The sequence below is a fragment of the Cebus imitator genome, unplaced genomic scaffold (assembly GCF_001604975.1).
Source record: "Cebus imitator isolate Cc_AM_T3 unplaced genomic scaffold, Cebus_imitator-1.0 Scaffold841, whole genome shotgun sequence".
Lineage (NCBI taxonomy): Eukaryota > Metazoa > Chordata > Mammalia > Primates > Cebidae > Cebus > Cebus imitator.
In genome coordinates this window covers 85,359-112,754 of record NW_016108156.1, presented here as the reverse complement: position 1 = coordinate 112,754, position 27,396 = coordinate 85,359, and the positions used below count along the sequence as shown (strand labels likewise).

The window sequence follows — 27,396 nt, the reverse complement described above, 5'->3', positions numbered from 1 at the left end:
TTTCATTAAAAAACAGACAAACAAACAAAACCCAGGTGGGTGGGGTGGCTCACGCTTCTAATCCCTGCATTTTGGGAGGCCGAGGTGGGTGAATCACCTAAGGTCAGGAGTTTGAGACTAGTCTGACCAACATGGAGAAACCCATCTCTACTAAAAATACAAAAATTAGTTTGGCGTGGTGGCCCATGCCTGCAATCCCAGCTACTCGGGAGACGGAAGCAGAAGAATCGCGTGAACCTGGCAGGCGGAGCTTGGGGTGAGCTGAGATAGCGCCGTTACACTCCAGCCTGGGCAACAAGCACAAAACTCTGTCTCAAAAACAAACAAACAAAAAACCACCACCACAACGAAAAAACAAACCTAGAGTGCAAATATAGCGTTTCCCGTTATAAGGAACAGAGAGAATTCAAAACAAAAGACTAGATTAAAAGATAGGCTGCTAGGCCGGGCGTGGTGGCTCACACCTGTAATCCCAGTACTTTGGGAGGCCAAGGCGGACGGATCATGAGGTCAAGAGCTCGAGACCAGCCTGGCCAACACGGTGAAACCCCATCTCTATTAAAAATACACAACTTAGCCCGACGTGGTGGCGGGCGCCCGTAATCCCAGCCACTTGGGAGGCTGAGGCAGGAAAATCACTTCAAACCAGAAGGCAGAGGTTGCAGTGCGCCGAGATGGAGCCACTGCTCTCCAGCCTGGGCAAAAGAGCAAAACTCAGTTTCAAATAAATAAATAAATAAATGACTCTCCTAAAGAAGGAAAGCCATAGTTTAGAGACCTTAAAAATTCAGTTAGATGATGTCCTCCAGCAATGTTTGGAAATTCAAGACCAAATAAAATGTAAGGGAAAAAATCATTCAGAATTTGTTACTGGAATAGAGAAATATTGGAAGAATAAAGAAGTGTATGGGACTGAAATTGTTTTGAATAAAACCGTAATCGTGTATTATGGTACACAATGTAGGATGTGTTAGCAAGCACATGGAGACCAAGGAGGCTACAGGAGTCAAAGTGCCGGCAATTATGTGACAGCACAGAGTGGACTAACAAGCCATAACAGTGCAGTTAGAAGGTGGTAACAATTACAGGCATGAGCCACTGTGCCCAGCATAAGAATATATTTAATATAATTTACTTATATAATATCCAAATTGAGGCAAAACTAAGCAGTATATTGTTTAGAGATACATACACATTTGGTTAAACTATAAAAAAAACACACAAAGAAACGTTTAACCCAACATTTAGGGTAGATTATTACTTCTACAGGGATAAAATCCAGGAAAGACAGACACACAGGTGACTTCAAAGGTATTGGGAATGTTTTCTTATTGGGAGGAGTACACTGTTGTTCAACTTGTAGTGATATTTATTATGGACATTTTTGTGTGCATTATATATTTAATAATTTTAAAACTGTTAAAGAACTATTCTGTGAAGGCAGAAACTAATGCTTTTTGGCTCCAAATAATAAACCAATGGTTAAAACTTACTTGAAGGTAGATTTTGATTTAGACTGTAAAACTTTATGCTAACAACTAACTTCTTTGGAAGATAGAGTAGGCTGCCTTGCGAAACAATGAATTTGAGTTCTTGGAGAAGTGCAGGCAGACATTAGCTGACTCCTTGCTTAGAATTTTTAAATATTGTCTTGGGAATTTGACCTCATGACCTGCAAGCTCCCTTCCACATAACGATTTTGTGTTTACATGAATATTCCTTTCAATAATACATGTATTTTTCCTCCCATTGGGCAGGTAATAAATAGATTTGTATCATCACAATGTGTTGTGGAATTCTTCGGAATCAGTGACATTCAAGAACGAGATGGTAGACTTTGTCTGGGAAGAGCGGAACTTAGTGGACTGACCCCTCAAGAAGGAATCTGCCCAAGGGTGTGATACTGGGAAACTACAGGAACCTGGTCTCTCTGGGTAAGAAGAGTTTTGTTGTGACTTGCTATCTTTCTGTTGGATCAAAGGGATCTTAGGATTCAGGGATTTATGAATACCTTATTAACCCTTATGGAGTAGTTCTATCCCCATTTCCAAGTAAAAACTCTGCTCTTTGTAAAGGGAAAAATTTATATTTTCATTGGCTTATCTTCAAAACTCCACCTAAGGACAATCCCCCAGACCTAGGACTGTCTCTCTTACAGTTTCTTTTCAGATACTTCAATTCCGCCTTTTTTTTTAATTAAAAAAAATATATTTTTTGCCAACTCATATTGGTTCTGTGATGCAGCATATTTCGTTATTCTTGGGAGCACATCTTTGATCCCTCCCAACTACTTTTGTAATCATATGGAACTTCCTGTACTGATCTTGCCTTCCAAAATATTGTGTCCACATAGAACTCTGGAATGGCTTTTTGTCACCAACATAGCGAAGTCCCATTTCCCTTTTCCTGAACAGGGCTTGCAGTTTCCAAACCAGACAAAATCTCCCAGCTGGAGAAAGAAAAAGGATCCTAGATGGTAGTGAGACAAATTTCAAGAAACTCCATTCAAATAAGTAAATGAGAATGAGGATAAGATTCATTATAAGTAACATCCTCAGTTGGTGTTCAAAAGTTATCTTTTGCCTGATTAAAGTGGGTCACACCTGTAACCCCACCTGAGACAATCTTGGCAATCTAGTGAGACCCCCATCTCTAAAAAGAAAAGAAATTTAAAAATTTACCAGGTATGGTGGCATGTAACTGTATTCCCAGCTACTCAGGAGGCTGAGGTGGGATGATTGCTTGAAGCCAGGAGTTCAAGGCTGCAGTGGGTGAGGATTGCACCAATGCATTCCAGCCTGGTGACAGAACCAGACCCTGTCTCCCTAAAAAACAAGCAAACAAATAAACAAACCAAAACCCACAAACAAAACAAACCCCTTTTAGCAAAATACTTGCATGAGGTAATAAAAGGTATGTACCAAGTGCCTACAACATAATGTCATGATGAAATATTAAGTGCTTCTCATGAAATTAGGTTCAAGACAAGTTTCCATCCACCATCACACTTCTCTTCCACATTGCGCAATGTAAAGGGGCCTGCCCAAAGTCATAACATTGCTCACTGGGTAAGTCAAGAGACCCCAGTACAGTGCTTTAGATCTTTCATTATAGTTTTGTACTAAAACTGCTCCTGTTATCCTTTGGACATGAGTCCCTTAAGTATTATCATTCAAATTCATGTACATTAGTCCATTTTCACCCTGCTATAAAGAATACCTGAGACTGGGTAATTTACAAACAAAAGAGGTTTAATTGGCTCACAGTTTTGCATGGGTGGGAAGGCCTCGGAAACTTACAATCATGACGGAAGGCAAAGGGGAGGCAGGCAATTTCTTCACAAGGCAGCAGGAGAGAGGGGAGAGCAGGCAGGAGAAACTGTCACCTAGAAAACCATCAGATTTCATGAAAACTCACTATCATGAGAATAGGATGGGAGAAACCACCCCCACAATTCAATCACCTCCTACCAGGTCCCTCTCTCAACACATGGGGATTACAATTCAAGTTGAGATTTGAGTAGAAACACAGAACCAAACCATATTATTCTGCCCCTGACCCCTCCCAAATCTCATGCCCTTTTCACATTTCAAAATCAATTATGCCTTCCCAACAGTCACCCAAAGTCTTAACTCATTCCAGCTTTAACCCAAAAGTCCAAGTCCAAAGTCTCATCTGAGACAAAGCAAGTCCCTTCTGCCTATGAGCCTGTAAAATCAAAATCAAGTTAGTTACTTCCAAGATACAATGAGGGTACAGGCATTAGGTAAATGTTTCCATTCCAAATGGGAGAAATTGGCCAAAACAAAGCGGCCAGAGGCCCCGTGCAAGTCCAAAATCTGGCAGGGGAGTCATTAAATCTTAAAGCTCCAAAATGATCTCCTTTGACCCTATATCTCACATCCAGGGCATTCTGATGCAAGAGGTGGGCTCCCAAGGCCTCAGGCAGCTCTGCCTCTGTGGCACTGCTGAGTACAGCCCCTGTGGCTGTTTTTACAGGCTGGCATTGAATGCCTGCAGCTTTTCCATGCACATGATGCAAGCTGTTGATGGATCTACCATTTGGGAGTCTGAAGAACTGTGGGCCTCTTCTCACAGCTCCACTAGGCAGTGCCCCAATGGGATCCTATATGGGGGCTCCAACCCCACATTTCCCTCCTGTACTCCCCTAGCAGAGGTTCTCCATGAGGGCTCTGCTCATGCAGCAGACTTCTGACTGGACATCCAGGTGTTTTCATACATCCTCTGAAGTCTAGGCAGAGGCTCCCAAAGCTCAACTCTTGTCTTTTGTGCACCTGAAAGCCCAATACCACGTGGAAGCTAGCAAGGCTTGGGGGTTACACCTGCTGAAGCAATAGCCCAAGTTGTACCTTGGCCTCTTTAACCATGATTGGACCTGCAGCAGCTGGGAAGCAAGGTACCATGTCCCAAGGCTGCACAGAGCAGCAGGGCCCTGGGCCTGGCCAGGAAAACCATTTTTCCCTCCTACGCCTCTGGGCCTGTGATGGCAGGGATTGCTGTGAAGATCTCTGTCATGCCCTGGAGACATTTCCCCATTGTCTTGGCAATTAACATTTGACTCCTTGTTACTTATGCAAATTTCTGCAGCTGGCTTGAATTTCTCCCCAGAAAAGTGTTTTCCTTTTCTACCACATGGTCAGGCTGCAAATTTTCCAAACTTTTATGCTGTCACTTCTTGTACACTTTACTGCTTAGAAATTTATTCTGCCAAATACTCTAAGTCATCTCTCTCAAGTTCAAATTTTCACAGATCTCTAGGGCAGGGACAAAATGCCACTAGTCTCTTTGCTAAAGCATAGCAAGAGTGACCTTCGCCCCAGTTCCCAATAAGTTCCTCATCTTCATCTGAGACCACCTCAGCTTGGACTTCATTGTCCACATCACTGTGAGCATTTTGGTCAAAACCATTCAAGTCTCTAGGAAGCTCCAAATGTTCCCACATCTTCCTGTCTTTTTCTGAGCCCTCCAAACTGTTCCAACCTCTGCCCATTACCCAGTTCCAAAGTTGCTTCCACATTTTCAAGTATCTTTACAGCAGTGCTCCGAACTCTTGGTACTAATTTCCTGTGTTAGTCCATTTTTGCACTCCTATAAAGAATACCTGAGACTGGGTAATTTATAAACAGAAGAGGTTTAATTGACTTACAGTTCTGCATGGCTGGGGAGGCCTCGGGAATCTTAGAATCATGTTGGAAGGCACATAGGAAGCAGTAACTTCTTCAAAGGGATCAGGAGAGAAGGGAGAGCAGGGGAAACTGCCACTTATAAAATCAACAGATCTTGTGAGAACTCACTATCACAAGAACAGCATGGGGAAACCACCCCCATGGTGCAGTCACCTCCCATCAGGTCCCTCCTTTGACACACAGGGATTACAATTCGAGATGAGATTTGGGTGGGAAGACAGAGCCAAACCAAATCATCGTGGTTGCTGGTGGATTAGTTGATATTGTGAGATAGAGATACAATAAGCTATCAGTTTGATTAGGAGGTCTGGGTTTTGCTTTTTCTATGGTAATATAAAAGGTCAGGTATGTTACAAGTTCAGTGCAATTACAAATCAGTCTCTGTGCATATAAGACAGCACAAAATCACAGACCTAGGGTCTTGCTAGATATAAAAGAAACCCTATGTGATATCATGCCCCCATCTTTACTTCAAACTCTCAACTAAAATTACTAGTGAGGACTTTTTTGTCCGGCTGTTAATATTTGATAATTCTATCTAGCATGCAATAAGATATGGAATATATGAATAATAACAACTTGATCTTCTAATATTATAACACTTAATTTTAAACCTTTATGTTGTGCCTGTATTCTACAGAAAATGAACACTTTCCTTTTTTCTCTAAATTTAGTTTAATTTATTTCAGAAGTTTCTAGATTTTATTGTCTCTATTTAGCTAAAGCTACAAGAAAGGTCAAATTCATATCTTTAAATGCTTTCATTATCAATCAAGAAAGAACAAAGTAAAATGAACAAAGAATTTTACTCAAGAAACTAGTGAGAAATCAAAGAAATGTGCGCAAAGTAGAATAAAAGAATTAATAAAAACAGATTAACAGTGGAATAAATAAACGAATCTGAAGCAATCCACTTTCTCAGCATGAGGAAGCCTTTTCTCTCTCTCTTCTTTTTCTATTAAACTTTCTGCTTCTAAAACAAACAAACAAACAAATAAATAAATCCAACTGGAATGTGGACAGACATACTCTCTTCTTCGGGATAGGAAGATGAAATATCATAATCATTTTTTTTTATTTTAATTTTAATTTTTTTTAATTTTTTACTTTAGGTGCATACTACATCTGGCATTTCTCCCCATGTTATCCCTCCCCACCCTCCCCACCCCCTGCTGTCTCTCCCCTACCTCCAAACTGCCCCCAGTATGTGATGCTTCTCTCCCTAAGTCCACGTGTTCTCATTGTTCAACACGCATATCGTAATCATTTCTATGCAAGTTTTATGCATGCTCAAATATGTATAAACTAAGAAAAAGTCTGAAAGGACATATAGCAAAGTGTTTGTGATTTTTTTCCTCCAAGTGATGAGATTAAAGGTAATACTTTTCTTTTTTACACTTTTCTGTATTTTCTAAATCTTCTGTAATGAACATATAATTTTATGATCAGGAAAAAATAAGACATTTTTAAGATGGCAGATTACTTCTCATTAATACATATAATACAAATGCCAATCAAAATACCAAAGAGACAGATGTGGGACTGGGGAAGAGCTTCAAAAATGGCCACATGGGAGATTAAACATTATGCAAAAGAGTAATGAGCAATCTTAACAACAACAAAAAAGAAAGAGTAATCTTATTCTATAAGACATTAAAAACTAATGCAAAGCCTGGCTAGCAACTTCTAATAAAATTGCTTTCATACTTTAAATAAAATACCTGCAAATTTAGAACGGAGACAAAGATAGAAACTCTTCCCCTGACCCACCACTAAGCCCATCAGATGGCAGAATGCAGAATCAGGTTGCAATGGACTGATCTTAAGACAGATGAGGCAGTGGAGAAAAATCTTCCTGGGAGCTCATGGTATAATTTGCTTCTTGAAACAATGACAGTCCGTGAAATAAGGTAGGAAGATGTTTCCTCTCTCACCAGCAGATCCCTAAATCACAGACCCAGAACTCGGAGGAAACAGGAAACGAGAGGCCATCTCTGCACCTCTCCACCACTGCTCTGGGAGGTGGGCAGAATATCATACAATCATCACAGTTCTTGTATTGAAAACCAAAATTCTAGACTGATTAAATAGTTTTTTGTTTTTTGGTTTTTGGTTTTTTTTGAGACAGTCTCGCTCTCTTGCCAGGCTGGAGTGCAGTGGCTCGATCTCCACCCACTGCAACCTCCTCCTCCCAAGTTCAAGTGATTCTCCTGCTTCAGTCTCCTGAGTAGCTGGGACTACAGGCACCTGCCACCATGCCCAGCTAATTTTTGTATTTTTAGTAGAGACGGGGGTTTCACCATGTTGGCCAGGCTGGTTTTGAACTCCAGACCTTGTGATCCGCCTACCTCAGCCTCACAAAGTGCTAGGATTACAGGCGTGAGCCACCACACCTGGCCTAAATAATTATTTGTTTTTAAATGAGATAAGTTATTGTTTATTTGATTTGGGGCTAGGGAAGATATTGCCAAGCAAAAATGGTAAAAAGAAAAAGAAATTATTAACAGATTGGCATGCAATAACAATATAATATCAAGTGTTGGCAAGAGCTCAGCGAAGTGCATGCTCTCATGACTGCTGGAAAAATTAGTGTAATATTTATGAAGGACAATCTGGCTGAATATGTTACAAGTCTTTAAAATGTTTATGCTCCGACTCAGTAAGTCAACATCAAGGAATTTTTCCTAAATAAATAATGAGAGAGATGAAAAAAAGTATTTGCAATATTGAAAGACTTGAAAGAACATAAATGTTTAATAATACATATATGTTCAACAACAGGGGACTAGTAAATATGAATTATTTATATGATAAAATACTATCTGGCCTTAAAATACTGTTTTAAATAATATTTAATGGTGAGAATATGCTGAGAAAAGTTTAATCATTTTCAAAAAGTTAAATACAAAATGAAAGTTAATAACATGTACAAGCTTGTTCTAATTTTTTTTTTTTTTTTTTTTTTTTTTTTTTTTTTTTTTTTTTTTTTTTTTTTGAGCCTTGCTGTTGTTGCCTGGGCTGGAGGGCAGTGGCGTGATCTCGGCTCACTGCAACCTCCACCTCCTGGTCTCAGCAATTCTTTCGCCTCAGCCTCCCGAGTAGCTGGGATTACAGGCACCTGCCACCATGCCCAGCTAATTTCTGTATTTTTAGTAGATAAGGGGTTTCACCATGTTGGCCAGGCTGGTCTTGAACTCCTGACCTCAGGTGATCCACCCGCCTCGGCCTCCCAAATTGCTGGGATTACAGGCATGAACTGCTGTGCCTCGCCTATGCTAAAACTTTTTAAACTTATGAGATACACGTGTACACACATATATCTGGAAGAAAACATCAAAATAGTGGCTACTTTTTGGAGGGAAAATTGGGAGTGATTTTAATTGTCTGTTACTAGCAGCTAAAAGTGTGCCAATATACCTGGTAAACTCCCACTCAGTCTTCAGAACTCATCTCAGTTGCCACTTCTCCCAGGAAGTCCTGCTGTACTACCCACCCCCATATATTTCTTTCTTTCTTTCTTTCTTTCTTTCTTCTTTTTTAGATGCTGTCTCGTTGTGTCGCCCAGGCTGAAGTGGTGCAGTGGTGCAACCTTCTCGGCTCACCACAACCTCTGCCTCCCAGATGCAGCTGTTAGGTCGCCAGCACCTGATCACACGTGATATAAAGTCCTGGTGCCTGCTGCTCTCAGCCCCCGAGAGCCCCTCCTCCTGGAGAATAAAACCTGTGGCGGCTGCCCTTCCTCACCGGGTTTTGGTTGTGTCTAATGAACGGAGACGTCCCGCCTATCACCTTCCTGGGCTCAAGTCTCCACCAGACACTGCGCCCTCGGTTTGGGAGGACCTGTGGTGCCCCCATCTCACCAGGCTCCCGAGTAAGCTTGTGACCGTGGGTTGGGCTCTAAGCAGCCGGGTACCCACTGGGGCTCTGCTTCTGTCTTTCTCTAAGAGGGAGAAGGAGACCAAAGAATGCTCTGCAGGGAGGGCGCCTGTGCAAACACCAGGGAACCAGAGGCTTCAGCTGTCCATTTCCTCACAGACACACATTCCCTTCCGTGCCTCCGTAGTGAAGGCATGAAGCACAGCGTGTGTGAATGTGCAGGTGTGTGCATGCATTTGTGTGTGTGTGTACATGCGTGTGTCTGTGCATGTGTGTATGTACGTGTGCGTGTGTTATGGGGGTGTGCAGTGGATGGGAAGGGAGGGCAGCTCTAGCTCAAAGCTACAAGTCTCTCTGAAAGAATGATCGAGATTCCCTGGACCACAGCAAGAGAGACTTTTCATTTGCGTCTACTTTTTATTAGCATTTAAAGCTATATTTTGAGTAGCATGCAAACCTTAAATTGCTTAACTATTCTTAGAAGCATTTTCACAGTAATACATGATAATGTACATTGAAATTATTCACCCTGCACCCCGCAAAACTATCTTGCATACCTACACCCACCAAAGAGTTCCATGGCAGATAGATGGGCAGGGAACAGCGGCCCACTGGGACCCCTCAGTGGGGAACTTGGTCAGTCCTCAAGGTTCTGCGTGGCCCTCCAGAGACTCGGTTTCCCACTGGCTGAGTCAGCACCACAAAGGGTGGGTGGGGGGGCAGAGTCGAGGCAGGCAGGACAGCAGCAGGAGGACAGCCAGGCACCCTATGTCCTGGTTTTTTGCAATGGTTGGGAGGAGGCTGAGGGCTGAAGGCCGACTTCCCTGAGAGCCAGCTGAGGCTGGAGGCGGGGTAGTGGGGCCATCCCCACTACCTGCTGGGCCCTTAGTTACCCTTGTCACCCCAGCACTGCTGGGGAGCCCATCGAGAGAGCAGCCAAGGCAGGGATATGGACAGACCTGGGGGTCTCATTCTTAGGCTCTGACAGGAAGAGGGTCACAGAAGGGCTAGAGTGGCCAAAGAGAGAGTCACAGTCTCTGGGCCAGGCAGGATGGGGGAAGACGGGGAACAGGCAGGGTCAGCGGCCAGGGTGCAGGCAGAGGCAGGTGCATGCTGGGAGGTCAGACCCTGCAAGGCCCGTGGGGAGTGTCGGGTGGGACAGGCTCCAGGTGCATCCTCAGGCACTGGGCAGCTCTCAGGCCAGGCTCCCTGCACTCTGGTGAGTGATGTGGTCACTCCCGAGGCACTGCTGTCCGTCAGGGCTCAGGCACCCAACCTGGGCGGCAGCCATCCTGTCTCAGGACTGGACTTGCTCAGCTCCCACAGAGGGTGTTGCCTCCAGCCCAGGAGGGGCAGCCCCATTGTGCAGCCAGAGGCACCCCATGGGCCCCTGCCAGTCCAGCATCAAGCTCCCTCTTCTCTAGGTTCCTGGTGCCTTGCAGGCATCAGCTCTGCAGGGACTTGCTTTCCTTCCCTGTGCCTTCTCCCAGACTGAAACTTAGGGTGGATAGGGATGGGCTGGTCCTTCCCTGGGGTCCTCTCTGGGAGGGGGATGGATGCTGGCCTGTGCAGGCTGTCAGCACTGCCTGGGTTACCTTACAGTGAGACAGAGCTGCCCCCCTTCAGTGTTCTGGAGGTGAAGGTAAGAGCCTGGGCCTGCTGCATGGGAGGCTGCTCCAGGGACAGGGAATCGGGTGGGTGAGGCGGGGGGGGGGGCCTGCGGGCCCGGGCGGTGGTGAGTGGGCCACAGCTGTCACTGGGAGGGGCAGCCACTCCTGCTGGACTCTGTCCCCTGAGGGTTTCACCAAAACCCAAACTAAGAACTGCTGGTCCAGAGGTCACTGCCTGTTTGCACCAAGTCCTGAGCTGAAGCCTGGGACTGACCAAAACTCAGGGCATCTGTGGCCTGAAGATGGTGTGTCCTGGTGTCACCAGTCCAGACAGCTCCGGTTAGTTCAGAGGGTCTCCGCCCCTGAGGTCTGCCCTTTCCTGGCTCCTTCCGGTTGGGTCCCTTCAGGGCCCTGAAGCCCAGGATCCAGCATCCACGGACCACTACCAGAAGCCTGACAGCTCTGCTAACTCCATCATGGCCCATTTCACAGCAAAGACGTCAGGAAATAACACAGGTTAAGAAGTGGCTGAAGATGCTCGGAGACTGACTGAAATATAGGAACAGCAAGAAGGTACCATGGGGAGGGTTGGCCCCCGTGACTGCTCTCTGCAGAGCCAGGAGACAGGTGCCCATGGCTGTGACCTGGCACCACCTGCCTCTCAGTGGGTGGGTGGCACCCATCCACACTATAGGATAGCAGGCCTGTTCGCCAGATTTCCTCACCGTGATCACCCATGTCCTGTCTCACTGGAGTGTTCTTCTGTCTGTAGCTCTCCCACAGAGTGTACAAAGGCATTCCCCTGGTGGTGCGGGACTGGGCGTGGTCACTCCTGCTAAACATTGGCAAAGTGAAAGCTGAGAACCCAGGGAAATACAAGGTATGGCCCTCCCACGCTCAGCCAGGGCAGGACAAATAGGCCAGGGTGTATCAGGAACCCAGGACTCCAGCTGGAGGGAATGTGGAACCTGGGTTGGGGGTGGGGGTTCTGGTCAGATGCACATCCAGGCACCAAGGCACAGACAGTGACGCTGGCACCACAGGTGGGCTGGGCTCTGCTGCACCTCCCTGGCTTCAGAAACAAGGCACAAAGGAGCTTTCTGCAGAAGGAAACCTTCCTCCTTTCCTTGCAGAAGTGCTGACTGTGGGATGGCTGCTGTTTGGGGCAGGGAGTCTTTTGTCTGTTCTGAGGCTGCCTCCTCCTCTTGGCCCTTCCCTACAGGTCATGAAGGAGAAGGGCAAGAGTTCCTCCAGGATCATCGGCCGCATCAAGCTAGATGTCAAGCACACCCTCCAGAAGCACGAGATGTTCATAGAAGGACTCGGGGTCACGTAAGGCCTGTGGGGGCTGCAGGGGTGCCAGGGAAGATGGGGCAATCCAGGGAGAGGAATGAGGGCTTCCCCAGGGCAGAGGCCAGAGTCACCCAGGAGGGGTGACACCAAGGGCTCTTCTGGCTCCAGGTGGCTCCCAAAGAGATGGAAGGCAGAAAAAAAAATCATACAGAATGACGAAAAGTGCTCTCCATGACCCACAGGTACCCAGGGTAGGGACCCATGGGAAGGTGGCAGAATGGTGGGCCTCGGGAGCCTTCCTGGGCAACACTGACAGCCCACAGTACCAGGGAGGATGCAGGGCCCGGAAACTCTCATCCGTGGCTGGTGGGAACACGACAGGGCAGAGCCACTTTGGCAGTCAGTTAGGCCATGGCTCACAAAGCTTAGTGGCCTCGTACCACACAACCCCAAAGTGTCACAGATATTGACCACACTGATTTCAAACTGACATCCAAGTAAAACGCACATGCCATGTTCACTGCTTGATTGATTGTCACTCACACCTGGAGACTACCGAGATGATCTTCAACACGGGAACAGGGAGGAAGGAGTTTCCGTTCTTCAGACACAGACAACTCAGTGAGGAAAAGGAACGAACCTCTGATGCCTGCAGGAACATGGGTGGAACTTAGATACATCTTGCTGAGGGAATGAAGCCAGACCCAACAGGCTACCACTGTAGAATTCCAATTCATAGACCATTCAGGAATAGGGCAAACCACAGAGACAGAGAACAGGTCAGGATGGTCAGGGGCTGATGGAGCCGGGAGAGGTCAGCTGCAAAGGGGACACGCTGGGGACTTGGAGGATGAAGGAGTTGCTCTGGGAGGGGCTGCAGTGGTGGACGGAAGGCCCTCCACATTAGTTCAGAGCCGTGGAACTGCACGTCGCAAAGACTGGACTTCTGCGTGTACAAACCGAGAAAGGGGGGAAGAAAAAAATCATGCAGAGTGAAAATGATCACTGATCCAACTGTACACCGTGATATTTGCATTGCAAGGAATGTGGATTTTGCCAAAAAATTTCCTGAAAACTCAGATATCCTAAAAAGCTTGCTGCTTATTTGGGGGTTATCTGAACCTGGAATTACATTCATTGTCAGGGTTTGTAGACAAAAGTGAAACCGACAGTATCCACACAAAGCAAACAAAATCCTCTTTTCCAGGCAGCAGGAATTATGTGATATTCTCGTGGCCCACTCTGCATATAACCCTGTATGTATTCCCAGTCATCGATATTCCTGGGCCATAGTCCCATATTCACAGGCATGGGTGTCTCTTGGGGGTGTCGGCACTTCTCGAAAATTCAGTGTTTGTGACCCACCAGGACATAGTAGGCAGGACTCAAGCTCACTGCTGACGTGGACATCCAAGCAAGGGGGCAGCTCAAGGGGTCAACTGTGATGGAAAGGGGATGAGGCCCAGACTCTTGGTGTCATTTGCACCTGACCACCACGTCTCAGACAAAGAAATGACCTTCCCCCCCTGATCCCACACAGGATGGCCCTCACAGGAGACAGGTTTGACAAGTTGCTGAGGTACCTGATGGGCCAGGCTTTAGTCATGAAATGAGTTTGCATCCTGAGGAAGCCTCTTCTTCACTAGAAACCAGTCAGAGATCCAATTTCCTCTTTGTACCAACCCCATAGGAGCGCTGAAGACAGGGAGGGGGTCACCCAGGTGGCAGTTCCTGCTTGGCCCCCACTTTCCGGACCATTCCAGGCAGGGAGAGCAGCTGAACCGACTCCATGGGCTGTCCACACGGGGTCTCGACCCATCCACCCTCCTGTGCCTGGCAGGCAGCCCCTGGGCTGTTGTTGTGGGACCTTTGTGTGGTGGTCAGTGCCCTGCCACCTGCCCTCACGGTGGGTACAGTTCATAGGTGCTGTTCCAGGCCTGGCATAGTGGCCTCCCCAGCCTGGCCCAGGGGAGGGGCATGAACAATCCCTGCCTGTGCCCTTTCAGGCCATGTGAGCTTGAATGCTCATGGCAGGGGTCCCCCCAGGCTCCTTGTCAGATGAGTCCTCATGCCCACCCCAAATCCCTGGGGGCCTGTGGCAGGTGTCCCTGAGGACATCTGCCATCTCTGGTGACAGAGAGGTGACATAAGGAGGACACCTCTAGTGTCCTCCTAGGTGACCTCAGCCCTCCCAGGTGACACCCTTCCGCAGTGACTCTGGCTCTTACAGGAGATGTGCTACCACAGGGACCTCAGGTGCATCACTGCAATCCTCCTCCTGTGCCTGCCAGAGGAAGATGCTTTCTGGGCACTGGCCCAGCTGCTGGCCAGTGAGAGGCACCCCCTGCAGGGTGAGTGGATAGCTGCTCCAGCCATGCCAGGCATCGGCCACCCTGGCCGGTGATCCTGACTTCCAGGCAACGCACGTTCCTTGCATCCCAGCTTGTGGAGCCTCCAGGGTGTCCTTGCTGAAGGTCCCGCAGCAGCCTGGGTCTGGACAAGGACCCTTGAACCACAAGTCAGATGCCTTTCATCCCTAACATCAGAGGGCATCAATACCTTTTCCTGGCTGCCCTGTCTCCCGACGGCAGCCCCATCTTGATCAGGTACCTCACCTCCCTGAGTGTCCTCCTGCCTCCCAGTTGGCTGTGCTCCCAGCCACCCTCCCTTCCTATGGATGCGCTGATGATCCCAAAATGGCAATGTCTGCCTTTCCCATGTTCCCCAGGCTGACCTCAAATCCAAGAGATGGTCACAGAGCCCCCAGCTCCCACTGCGTTCTCCCCACTGGTACCTGTCTGCCTCACCCTGATTCATGGTGTCAAAGGCAGGCCTGCCCTCCCGACACCTTGACCCAGGATGCCACTGGGCGGCACCTCCAAGGCCCTCCTCCCCAGGGTTGAGGCCTCATGATGGGGTCATCAGATAGGAAGGAGAAAGGCCTTGGGGTCCAGGGTCCTCTGCCACTACCCAGCAATTCCAGCTGATGCCTCCACTTCTTGGGAATGGGCTCTGACAAGGTGATGGGTCGGTGGCTTTTCAGTATTCTACAGCCCAAATACAGCCCCGCTGCAGAGGCTCTTATTGCACCAGGAGCAGATGTTGCACAAGCCTTTCCCGAAAATTATGAGACACCTGGTGAGTGAATGACACCTTCAGCTCCTCCCCAGAAGCCCTGGGTCCCTGGGCTAGGGGAGGCTTGAGCTCCTCATGGGGCTGGCAAGAGGCCGAGTCCCAGCCACGGCCTGACCTGGGATGGGCATTCTCCATGGGTTCAGAGTTGGTTTTCCTTTTTCTGCCCTGGAGGAGGCAGAGACGCTGGGACCAGGGCCAAGCCACAGCTGAGCAGGGCTGAGGGAAGTGTGTCCACTGGGCGTCCGTACATGGGGCAGGTGTTGGAGCCCTGGCCACCGCCCTGGGTTCTGTCCCCTGGGGAAGGATCTGCAGAGGGGCCTGGAAGTGAAAAGATTTCAGGGCAACCCAGGGGGCCCTGAGCACCTCTGCTCCTTTCTTCAGGGCAAGGAAGGGCTGTGCATTGAGGGTTCCAGGCTGACGAGGCTCCTCCGGTGTTTCGTTGACGGGGTAAGGAGGCACAGGGAGACCCCAGCCCTGGGACCCTCCTGCCCCACAGTGTCCGGCTCCCTCAGCCCAGGGGTCCGGCTTCCCCAGGAGGACCTGGCTCACCCCCAGCCCACAGAAGGCACAGGCAGGTCCCTGCAGGGCACACAAGCCAGGCCCTGACTGAGAGGGAGCATCTCACAGCAGAGACCAGGGCTCAGGCCCAGCCTTATGGGCAGACTGGGTCAGGACCCAGCTGGGAGGGCCCAGGAAAGCCCCAAGTCCTCAGGAAGCCCCTCCTTCCAGAAGCCACAGTGCTGAGTCCCCCATGAGGAGCTACAGGACCTTGTCTGATCCAGCCTCATGGGGGGGTCTCATCCCATGGAGAGGGGCGTTCAGCACTCCAGGGAACTGAAACCCCAATGGGCCCTGGAAAGCCCAAGTCCTCCCATACCTGCTGTCCCTACAGAAACTCTTTGGGCTCACCCTGTGACTGTGGATGTGCTCATCTTGGAGTGCGAGCAGGTACTGATGGCCATGGCGCATGCATCATTCAAAATACACAGGAGTAAGTCCTGTGTGCCTGAGGGTTCCCAGGGGAGGGAACACACAGGACAGATCCTGGCTGGCCTGAGGGAAGCATCCCCACATTGTCCCCATGACTCTGCTCCATTCGAGCAGAGCAGTCTGGCCTGGTGGGCTAGGCAAGGCCTGATGACAATCCACCCCCCACATAACCCACATGAAAGTCAGGAGTGTGATGAGCACTTCCCTGCCCGGCCTCCCCCAGTTGTGGCCTCCTGTGCACAGCTCAACCCGGGTGGCCAAAAAGGACCCGGCACCACCCAGTGGGAGGTGGGCCTGGTGGAAACAGGGTGTGGGCACCGACCCCTCCCAGGGAACCCTCCTGGCCTGATGCCCGCCCTGTCCCTAGAGCACCTCACGAAGCTTTCCTGGAACACCATCCGGCAGTTTCAGGAGCGGCTCTCTCAGAGCTGGGCCCTGTAGGACAATGCCGTCCTCAGGAACCTTCGAGCCTCCATCAAGGAACTCATAAGGACACACTGGGACCTGCCACCCCCAGGTGGGCTCCAGCACCAGATCCCCTCTCGAGTCACCCTCTGGGCAGTCAGTGGTGGGGAGGGCCCTGGCCCCACCAGCCCTCCTACCTGACCTTCCTCCTGCACCTATTCTTCCTCCTCTACTCTAAGAAAGTCAAATGGGTCTGCTGGTCCTCAGGGCGGGGTACTGAGCGCATGTGTGCCAGACATGCTGTGCCGGCAGGCAGGGGCTGTGGGCAGGACCTCCCAACACCCCTCCCACACTTTCCATGTTGCTCCCCTCTCCCCCTCGAAGGGCCCTGAGGGACACTGGGGCAGTCAGACCCAGCTGTGGAAGCCCCGACCCCTACCTCCACGCAGCAGGGACCCCCCATTCTTGAGTGCCCCTCCAAGGATGTCAAGATAACAAGACAGGGGGACAAGAGAATTGGTGTCCCTGACCCAGAGAGGATTTAGGCAGAGGGCATTGTGGGGAAGCCAGAGCCAGAACCAAGAGTTCAGCCAGGTATGGGATCGGTCCAGCCCTGGCATGGAGTGAGGGCAGAGGGGAACACGTGCCCAGGGCCTTCTCATGCTCTGTGGAGACAGGCCCCTATGTGAGGTAGCAAGAAAGCTGGGTGACAGTGTAGGTCCCTTCCCCCTTTGTTCTAAGTTGGGGCTGCCAAACAGCCCTGAGGTGGGGGCATGAGGCAGGAAACCCTGAGCCACCCGGAACCCTGGGGGCCATTCCAGGAGCGACCTGAGGTTCCTCGAAAGCTCCCCCATCTCAGACTTCACACAGCCCTCGCACTGGGATCAGCTGCCTGCAGGGGCGTCCTCAGTGTCAGGCTACGGGGCCTCACAGGGACCCCGAGGACTCCAGAGACCCAGGCCTGTGGGAGGTAGCCCTGAAGAGACTAGATGGGCTTGGTGAAGATGCTAATCACGTCTTTCTTTTTTTCAGCAGAACTCGAGTGAGGATCCTCGAGGGTGTCCCCTGGCATTGGGCCCCTCTGTGAGTGGGACAGTCTGGCCCTCCCCACCCCACCAACTCAGTTCCAGGGACTCATGCCATCAGCCCCCAAGTGACAAAAGCCTTGACCTCCCCCAGCCTCGCCTGATGGGGCTGCCCCAAGGCTGAGGCCAAGGCCCATCAGCACGAAGGGGCTTCCCCAGAACCCAGGGCCGGGCTGCTCTCTGGGTGGCCCAGAGGATCAAGATGCGGCAAGCTTGTTTCCTGGTGAGGTCAGGACTCGTATTACACAGAAATACCTGTGCTGGAACTCTATGCCACACCTCCACACAGACCTGGATGCCGGGGATCCATGGTTTCCTACTAATTTTGAACAGGGCTACTGGGCCCCTGTCACTTCAATCTCTTACCTGGACAGCCGTGGAACCACAGGACGGGCCTGGCCCAGCAAGCCCACTGGGACCCTGACACCAGGACCTGCCCAGGCTTATTACAGAGGAGACAGCCCAAGAGACACCCCAGCAAGAAGGTGGAGCCTGTCTGCAAAGCCCCTCAGTAGGAGAACAGGGCGTTGAAGGACCCCAGGTGGCACCTGCGCAGCTGCCTCGCAGCTCCACATGGCTGCTGGACCTTGGTTCTGGACCTTGGGAAATGCCATTCAGTTGGGGACTTGGTCCCATCAAGGCCTCTAGAGGGAAGGCTGAGCATGGGGTTCCTGCAGTCCCCGCCAGCCAGGAGTGTGCCCTGCAGCCTCTGACCTCACCTGTGTGTGGGTCCCAGGCCCAGAAGGGCCTGGCTTCAACCCGAGTCCTAGGAGGAGAAGGGCACCAGAGGCACCACGGGCCCCCAGGGTGACCACACAGGGGACCAAGGCACTGCAAGACCTGATGCTGTAAGGATTCACATCAGAGAACCAGGGCAAGCCAGGAGACTGTGCAGTAACGAGGATGTGGAGGGCTGGCTCAAGGGGGTTAACAGCTGTGAACACTGCTGCCTCTTCCCAGCCTTTTCACTGCAGTGCAGGCAGTCTGATCTCTGGAGCCCAGCCCAAAAGCACCCTGAGTGCCCTGGCTTGATATGCCAATATGCCACCTGGAGGCTTTGAGACCCTGCCTGCTGCATATCCACCTCACCACTGCTGATTGCCCCATCTGCTGAGAGACTTAGTATGGATTCCTGGGCTGGCGCCATTTCCCAGGAGGACCAGCTGGCTGCCTGTGGGCAGGCGGCCCACACCATGGAGGGGGCTGAGGTTGGCCTTCACTGCAGGAAGCCCCTACCTGGACATAGACTTGCCGGCCCTACCTATCACCATCACAGCAGCCTACATGGCATTGCTGCCAACCAGGGAGCCCCATCCAGGCCAGTCTGCCCTGGCTGCTGTTTTCTCTCCTGTCACCCTCTCTTTGACTGCTTGTGTCAATAAAAGAACTGGCCAGTTTTCAGAAGAAAATGTGTCTTCATTATGACATAGGGGAGACTACAAAGCTTTAGGGGATGAGGAGGAGGAGTCACATCTCGTAATGAGAGGGGAAAGGAAAGGGTAAACATCTTGGTAAATAAAGTCTCCAACCACAGCACAGTCATTGAAATTTTTTTCTTTTTCTTTTCAAACTTATAGTCAACGAAACAGTCAAATTGTCAAAAGAACAGCAATGTTACAAATGAAAAGTATACACACCATGTCATAATACAATAGCACTAGCGTCTACACCATGAACCAAAATAAAATTTGAAGCCCCCCCACCTCCCCTGTGACCGTCTGAATGTGTCACACACATTTGGACCAGAGTGACTCCATCTTGAATAAGGTCTAGGTAAAATAAGTCTGACACTTCCTGGGCTGCATTTGCAGGAGGTTACACATTCTTAGTCGTAGGATAAGATAGGAGATCAGCACAAGATACAGGTCACAAAGACCTTGCTGATAAAATAGGACACAGTAAAGCTGGCCAAAACCCACCAAAACCAAGATGGTGGTTAAGTGACCTCTGGTTGTCCTCATTGCTCATTATACACTAATTATAAGGCACTGGCATGCTGATAGACTCCCACCAGGGCCATGACAGTTTACAAATGCCATGGCAGCGCCCAGAAGTTATCCTCTATGGTCTGGTCTTGTCAATGAAAAAGAATCAAACTCTGTAAAATATTTGAAGAGATTTATTCTGAGCCAAATATGAGTGACCATGGTCCGGGACACAGCCCTTAGGAGATGGTGAGAACATGTACCCAAGGTGATCATGGTGCAGCTTGGTTTTATACATTTCAAAGAGACTTGAGACTTCAAACATATTTAAAAAATAAATTGGTTCGGTCCAGAAAAGCAGGACAACTTGCAGGGTCGGGGGGAGCTTCCAGCTCATAGGTAGATTTAAAAATTTTCTGGTTGACTGTTGGTTGAGTTTACCCAAAGACCTGGAATCAGCAGAAAGGAATGTCTGAGTTGTGATAAGAGGTTGTGAAGACCAAAGTTTTATCATGCAGATGAAGCCTCCAGGTAGCAGTCTTCAGAGAGAGGTTATAAAATGTTTCTCTTTTTTTGAGATGGGGTCTTAGTCTGTTGCCAGGATAGAGTGCAGTGGCGTGTTCTCGGCTCACTGTAACCTCTGCCTCCTGGGTTCAAGTGATTCTCCTGCTTCAGCCTCCCAGGTAGCTGGGACTACAGGTGCGTGCCACCATGCTCAGCTAATTTTTGTATTTTCAGTAGAAACAGGGTTTCATCATGTTGGCCAGGATGATCTCGATCTCGACCTCGTGATCCGCCCACCTCAGCCTCCCAAAGTGCTGGGATTACAGGCATGAGCCACTGTGCCCGGCCCAGACTTCTCAATATTTGGTATCTAACAGACTTTATGATGTACTTAAAGTAAAACAAAAATAATTTTTAAAAAAGGCAAAATACATATTTTTATTTAGAATCTATAAGATGTTATAAAGTATGCTCTGCAATATTATTACCTGTTAACTTATTTAACCTCAGCATAGATTATTAGGACTGTTTGGCCAAAGAAGAAACTGAGGCCCAAATTGGGTAACCTCTAACCTTTTTTTTTTTTTTTTTTGAGACGGAGTCTTGCACTGTTGTCCAGGCTGTAGTGCAGTGGCGTGATCTCAGCTCACTGCAATCTCTGCCTCCCGGGTTCAAGCTATTCTCCTGCCTCAGCCTCCCGAGTAGCTGTGTGCCACCACGCCCAGCTAATTTTTTTTTTTTTTTTGAGACTGAGTTTCGCTCTTGTTGCCCAGGCTGGAGTGCAATGGCGCAATCTCGGCTCACCGCAACCTCCGCCTCCTGGGTTCAGGCAATTCTCCTGCCTCAGCCTCCTGAGTAGCTGGGATTATAGGCACGCGCCACCATGCCCAGCTGATTTTTTGTATTTTTAGTAGAGACGGGGTTTCACTATGTTGACCAGGATGGTCTCGATCTCTCGACCTCGTGATCCACCCGCCTCGGCCTCCCAAAGTGCTGGGATTACAGGCGTGAGCCACCGCGCCTGGCTTTCCCCCACATTTTAATGTTCCCCAAATGGGGATGCTTTCTGTAATTGACATCAATGTGAAGTTTAGGAATATCAAGAAAGTGAAATATGGCTTTTCTGGCATTCAGACTGTACTATTACCAGCAGAACGTAAGCTATGTTTAGAATGAGACATAGATGAGGCCACTTCATGACCACAAAGTGACTTCCTCTTTTTTTTTTTTTTTTTTTTTTTTTTTTTAATATAGAGTCTGCCTCTGTTTACCAGGTCGGAGTGCAGTGGCACAATCTCGGCTCACTGCAACCTCTGCCTCCCAGGTTCAAGCAATTCTCCTGCCTCAGCCTCTCGAGTAGCTAGGATTACAGGCATGTGCCACCATGCCCAGCTAATTTTTGTATATTTAGGAGACACAGGGTTTCACCATGTTGGTTAGACTGGTCTCGATGTCTTGACCTAGTGATCCGTCCACCTCGGCCTCCCAAATTCCTGGGATTACAGGCGTGAGCCACCGCACCCGGCCCCCGCCTAATCTTCTTAATGTTACTTTGTTTGTATGTGACGTATTTGGCATGTAAACCTAGCGCAGTTTCACAGTCTAATCCATATCCCTATTGCCAAGCATCTTCTCCTTTAAAACCTAATATATAATTAGAGTTTCATATGACTCACATATTTTTATAGTACACATTAATTGTGCATCTACTATGTATGCAATAGTAGACTATAGTAAGTTTCTAGCACATAAGCGCAGCTGCTGCTATCAAAATGCAGAGTTAGAGGGAGCTAAAAATAAGCCGAGTATCCTAAGTTTAGCTCCAAAGACCTTGAAAAATAAGTCAGATATATACTCCATGCATGAGAACAATTTTTCATTAATAAAATTAATTCAAATATTGTAATCTCAAATATTGATAACTGATGTTTATTCATACTGCCTTAACTAAATTGAAGTCACATATACCTAATTAAAACAAAACTGTAATAGGTACAGCTTAAATGTAATAGTCTTTAAGCCATAGAATTTCCCCAAGCCTCCAACAAGTCAGTTATTTGAGATAAATAGGCAAATTCCCTGTTGTAAGAAAATTATATTTGGATTTCATAAGTGTAAGAGATGAGAGGCCCAGAATAAACATTTTAATGAAGTTTATTTTTGGTCATCTAGAATTTCTTCTCATCAAAATATGTTTCTATAATCTGCAAAGAATAAAAATAGAATAGATTGACTTTTCTCAGTGAAAACTCCTTCAAATCAAATGTAAATGACCAGGCAAGGCAGCTCATGCCTGTAATCCCAGCAATTTGGGAGGCTGAGGTGGGCGGATCATGAGGTCAAGAGATCAAGACCATCCGGGTCAACATGGTGAAACCCTGTCTCTACTAAAAATACAAAAATTAGCCGGGGGTGGTAGTGTGCGCCTGTAGTCCCAGCTACTCCGGAGGCTGAGGCAGGGGAATTGCCTGAACCCAGGAGGCGGAGGTTGCGGTGAGCCGAGATCACACCATTGCACTCCAGCCTGGGTAACAAAAGCGAAACTGTCTCAAAAAAAACAAAACAAAACAAACAAACAAACAAAACTCTTAAGATTTAAAATAGATTAGATTTTACTCTAAAATCTGTCGTTCCATCTGATACTTTAAGTTTTACACATGCACAGTTTTATAATATCACTCATTAGACACTGTTTCACTGAGTTAAGCAGATCTTTTCAGTGTTGGCACATTTCATTATACAATGTCAAATAAACAAACAAAAGCTTTGTTAAATCATCGCCGGCCTAGCAAGAAAGATCTTTAGGTTTTTGGACAGCAGTCTGGCTCACAGTAGTTGATAAAAGTTTTCCAAAATTGTAAGTTTTAATTGAAATTTTTAATTTCATCACTGACATAGAGGATATTGTTAGTTTTCCTTGAAATGAGAAGCTCACTGTTTTTCACTTTATTCAGAGTTTACCATCTAGTAAATGTCACTTCTATTCTTCCATAAGAAATCTGGAATCCTCTGGGACTGCTTTCTTTCTCTCGTACTCCAAACTAAGTCATCAGTAAACCGTGCTGGTGATTCTTTTAAAACATGCTGTAAATCCAAGCGTCTCTACAGGCCTATCTGCTGCCACCCCGCCAGCCGCTATCATCCCAGGTCTCTATTAGCAACCTGTCCTAGATGCCTTTCACTCCTTCTGCTGTTCCTTTTGTCTTTCCAGGAAGCCACCTAGCTGATTTTTCAAAAATATCATTTAAAATGTCACCCTTTGGCTCAAATTCTTTAAATGAAGGCAAAACTCATGATTTCTTTTTTTTTTTTTTTTAATTTAACTTTTAAGCTCAGGGGTACATGTGCAGGTTTGTTACATAGGCACACCGGTGTCATGGGGGTTTGTTGTATAGATTCTTTCATCACCCAGTTATTAAGCCTAGTACCCATTAGCTATTTTCCCGCTCTCCTCCCTCCTCCCACCCTCCACCCCCAAAAAGGCCGAAGTGTTTGTTGTTCTCTGCTATGCATCCATGTGTTCTCATCATTTAGCTCCCACTTATAAGCTTGCTAAGGATGGTGACCTCCAGCTCCATCCATGTCCTTGCAAACGACATGATCTCATTCTTTTTTATGGCTGCATATACTCCGTAGTGTACATATACCACATTATCCAGTCCATCACTGATGGGCATTTGGGTTGATTTCATGCTTTGGTATTGTTGACTAGTGCTGGAATGAACAAACACATGCACACATCTTTATAAAAAAATGATTTCTATTCCTTTGGGTATATACCCAGTAATGGGATTGCTTTGTTGAATGGTATCTCTGTCTTAGGTCTTTGAGGAATTGCCACTATCTTCTACAAGGTCTTATTGTACACTTCCATCAACAGTGTGTAAGCGTTGCTTTTTTTGCCACAACATTGCCAGCATCTGTTATTTTTTGACTTTTCAGTAGTAGCCATTCTGACTGGTGTGACATGGTATCTCATTGTGGTTTTGAGTTGCATTTCTCTAATGATCAGTGATGTTGAATGTCTTCTCAAAAGAAAACTCATTTTTCTTACACTGTTGAGCTGATTACCATCAGTTCGAAACCTCACCCCTATGCCCTGCTTGCCGGCTTTGCCTTGTCTGTGGCACAGTGTGAAACTTCATCTGCAGCATCTGCTAGAGGGACCTGGAGAAGGCTGGGGCTCTTCTTCCTGGTACTGAGTGATCCTCTTAGCTTGCTCTTGTGGTGCGCAGCAGCCAACAGTGGCTATCACCTCTCTGGGGACAGAGCAGCTCCTGGGCAGCGCTTGGCAAAGCAGCTTCCCAATGTTTTGTCAGTGTAGCCCCTCAGCAAAATTTTCTGCTGTTGAGCAGGCCACAGCCTCACTCTTTCCAAGGAGATCTAGCGCTCACTTCTGGTGTGTGGGGGATTCTTCCAGACTGGTTTCTTCCTGCAGTGCTTTCCTGAAGCCCTGGAGAGCACCGTGGTAGCTCCCTAAATTTGCTATCCCTATTTTTTTTGTAGTGTTTGCTTTGCCTTTTACAAGCTTGTCCAACCCACAGTCCAGTGCTGCTTTGAATGAGGCCCAACACAAATTTGTAAACTTTCTTAAAGCACTATGAGATTTTTGGCTGGGAGCCAGTGGTTCGTGCCTACAATCCCAGCACTTTGGGAGGCCAAGGCAGGCAGATCACTTGAGGTCAGGAGTTCGAGATCGGCCTGGCCAACAGGGTGAAAATCCATCTTTCTCTACTAAAAGTACAAAAATTAGTCAGGTGTAGTGGCACATGCCTGTAATCCCACCTACTCAGAAGGCCTTGCTTGACACCAAGTTGTTCTCTAAATACCTCATGCCTACTTGACTCCATATCGTTCTCTAAACCTCATGTGGAGACCTCTTGCCTTTTTCCTTCATGACCTGTAGGGCAGGGCCAAGAGGAGGAAGGAGCTTCAGAACAGACAAAACACTCCATGCCCCAAATGGCAGTCATCCCACAGTCAGCACTTCTGGAAGGAAAGGAGGAAGGTTTCCTTCTGCAGAAAGCTCCTTTTTTGCCTTGTTTCTGAAGCCAGGAAGGGTCAGCAGAGTCCAGCGCACCTGTGGTGCCTGAGTCACCGTCTGTACCTAGATGTGCATCTGTCCATAGCCCCCACCCCCAACCCAGGCTCAACATTCCGTCCAGCTGGAGTCCTGTGCTCCTGACACAGCCTGGCCTGTTTGTCCTGCCCTGGCCAAGTCTGTGAGGGCTGTACCTTGTATTCTCCTGGGTTCTCAGCCTTGACTTCCTCAAAGTCTAGCAGTAGTGACCATGCCCAGTCCTGCAACGGTGGGGGGAATTCCTTTGAAGACCTTGCAAGGCAGAAACAGACAGAAGAAGGCTCCAGTGAGACAGGACATGGGGCAACCCGTGGGAGGATCAGAGCGTGAGGATTCTGGAAGTCTCCAGCCATTGGCTCCTTGGTTCCCAAAGAGAGGTGGGGTTTCCTGGGAGCAGGCCTTTCCCCAACAATTGAAAGTGTGCATGAGCACTCAGGGTTGTGCACTCCAACCTGGACCTATTCCTTTTTTTGAGTCACCAGGATGCATCCCTACCCCTGAGCTATGGGTGGCCCAAGTCCTGGCAATAGGTTTTCTCCCGGAAAGGCGATGCTTGCATGGACGGGCAGGACACTGGTAACCCGGCCTGCTGTTCTCTGGGTGAGGTACGGGGTGCCACCCACCCACTAAGAGACAGATGGTGCCAGGTCACGGCCATAGGTGCCTGTCTCCTGGCTCTGTAAAAGGCCACTATGTACAGGGGCCACTCCCTCCGCATGGTACCTTCTTGCTGCTCCTATATTGTGGCCAGTCTCCAAGCATCTTCAGCCACTTCTCAGTTCATTTTATTTCCTGACGTCTTTGCTGTCAAATGAGCCATTGATGGAGTTGGTGGAGCTGCCAGGCCTCCGCCAGTGGCCCATGGATGCTGGGTCCTGGGCTCCAGGAACTGGAAGGAACCAGGAAAGGACAGACCCTGGGGGCTGAGACCCTCTGATAGAACAAGCACCAGTTGCCTGCCTCATCACACCAGGACTCAGCATCCTCAGATCACAAAACCCTGGGTTTGGTTGTTTCTAAGCCTTCAGCTTGGGTCCTGGAACAAGAAGAAGGCAGTGACTTCTGAACAAGACTGTGATTCTTGGTTTGGGTTTGTATCGGGAACAGAGCCTTGGGGTCAGGTGGAGCAGGAACTGCCATTTCTTCAAGTGACAGCGTGTCACTCTAAGTCACCACCACCTCGGCCCACAGGCTGCCCCCCTCTGCCTCACTGACCAGCCCTGCTTCCCTGTCCCTGGGAAAGCCTCCCAAGTAGCAGACACAGGTTCTTATCTTTACCTCCAGGGCACTGACAGGGGCAGCTCCGTCTCACTGTAAGGCAACCCAGGCAAAGCTGAGGACCTGACCAGGCCAGGACCCATCCCCATCCCAGAGAGGACCTCAGGGAATGACCAGCCCATCCCCATCTACCCTAAGTCTCAGCCCGGGAGAAGGCACAGGGAAGGAAGGCAAAAGCCTCCCTGTGGAGCTGACAGCCTGCATAAATGACCAATGTAAAACATTCCAGACTAAAGACGGGGTCCTTGTCACACAGTCATGAAATATTAGGCTCACAGACACTTTGAAGGGTGAGAAAAATAAAATTTATTAAGCAAAAAGGATAAAGAGGAACCAGGGAGCCTCAGCAGAGTGAGAGTTACGCTAGCATAGGCTTCTCTCTTCACAGACTGAATTCCAGATTCCATACAGGAAGGGAAGAGGTCAGGCTCTCCACTCTGCAAACAGTGCAAACTTCCCGGGGCTCCACTCCAGTGCTCACTCCTCCCAGTGTGCGGGCCAGTTGGAGGTTCTCTGATGACCCCTTTATACTCAGCTGCCTCATTCCTCCCTCTAAAGAAGTACATCCAACTGACGATAGAATAAGGATGCTGCTTCCAACTGTCGGGCGGTTTTGGGAAAACAGCACTCAGAGTCCCCTCAGAGGCCTATCTAAGGGTCCCTGGCAGAGAGATTATTGTCCGAGGCTCCAGCTGCTTGACCATTCAAGCTTTGATGGCTGAAGGTGAGACAACACACACCAGATTATTAGAAGACATGTATCAAAACAAAGTGAGCCGGGCGCGATGGCTCATGCCTATTATCCCAGCACTTTTTAGAGGCTGAGGCAGGAGTTTGAGACCAGTCTGGCCAACAGAGTGAAACCCTGTCTCTACTAAAAATACAAAAAATACAAACCACTACATGGGCATGGTGTCAGGTGCCTATAATCCCAGCTACTAGGGAGGCTGAGGCAGAAGAATCTCTTGAATCCGGGAAGTGGAGGTTGGTGAGCCGAGATTTCACCAT

The 27,396-nt window shown here is 48.6% G+C and overlaps 1 pseudogene; it reads left to right on the top strand.

Moving 5' to 3' along the window:
- Positions 1–10,635: 10,635 nt before the first annotated feature.
- On the top strand, positions 10,636–18,116 carry LOC108297762 (annotated as a pseudogene).
- The last annotated feature ends 9,280 nt before the right edge of the window (positions 18,117–27,396 follow it).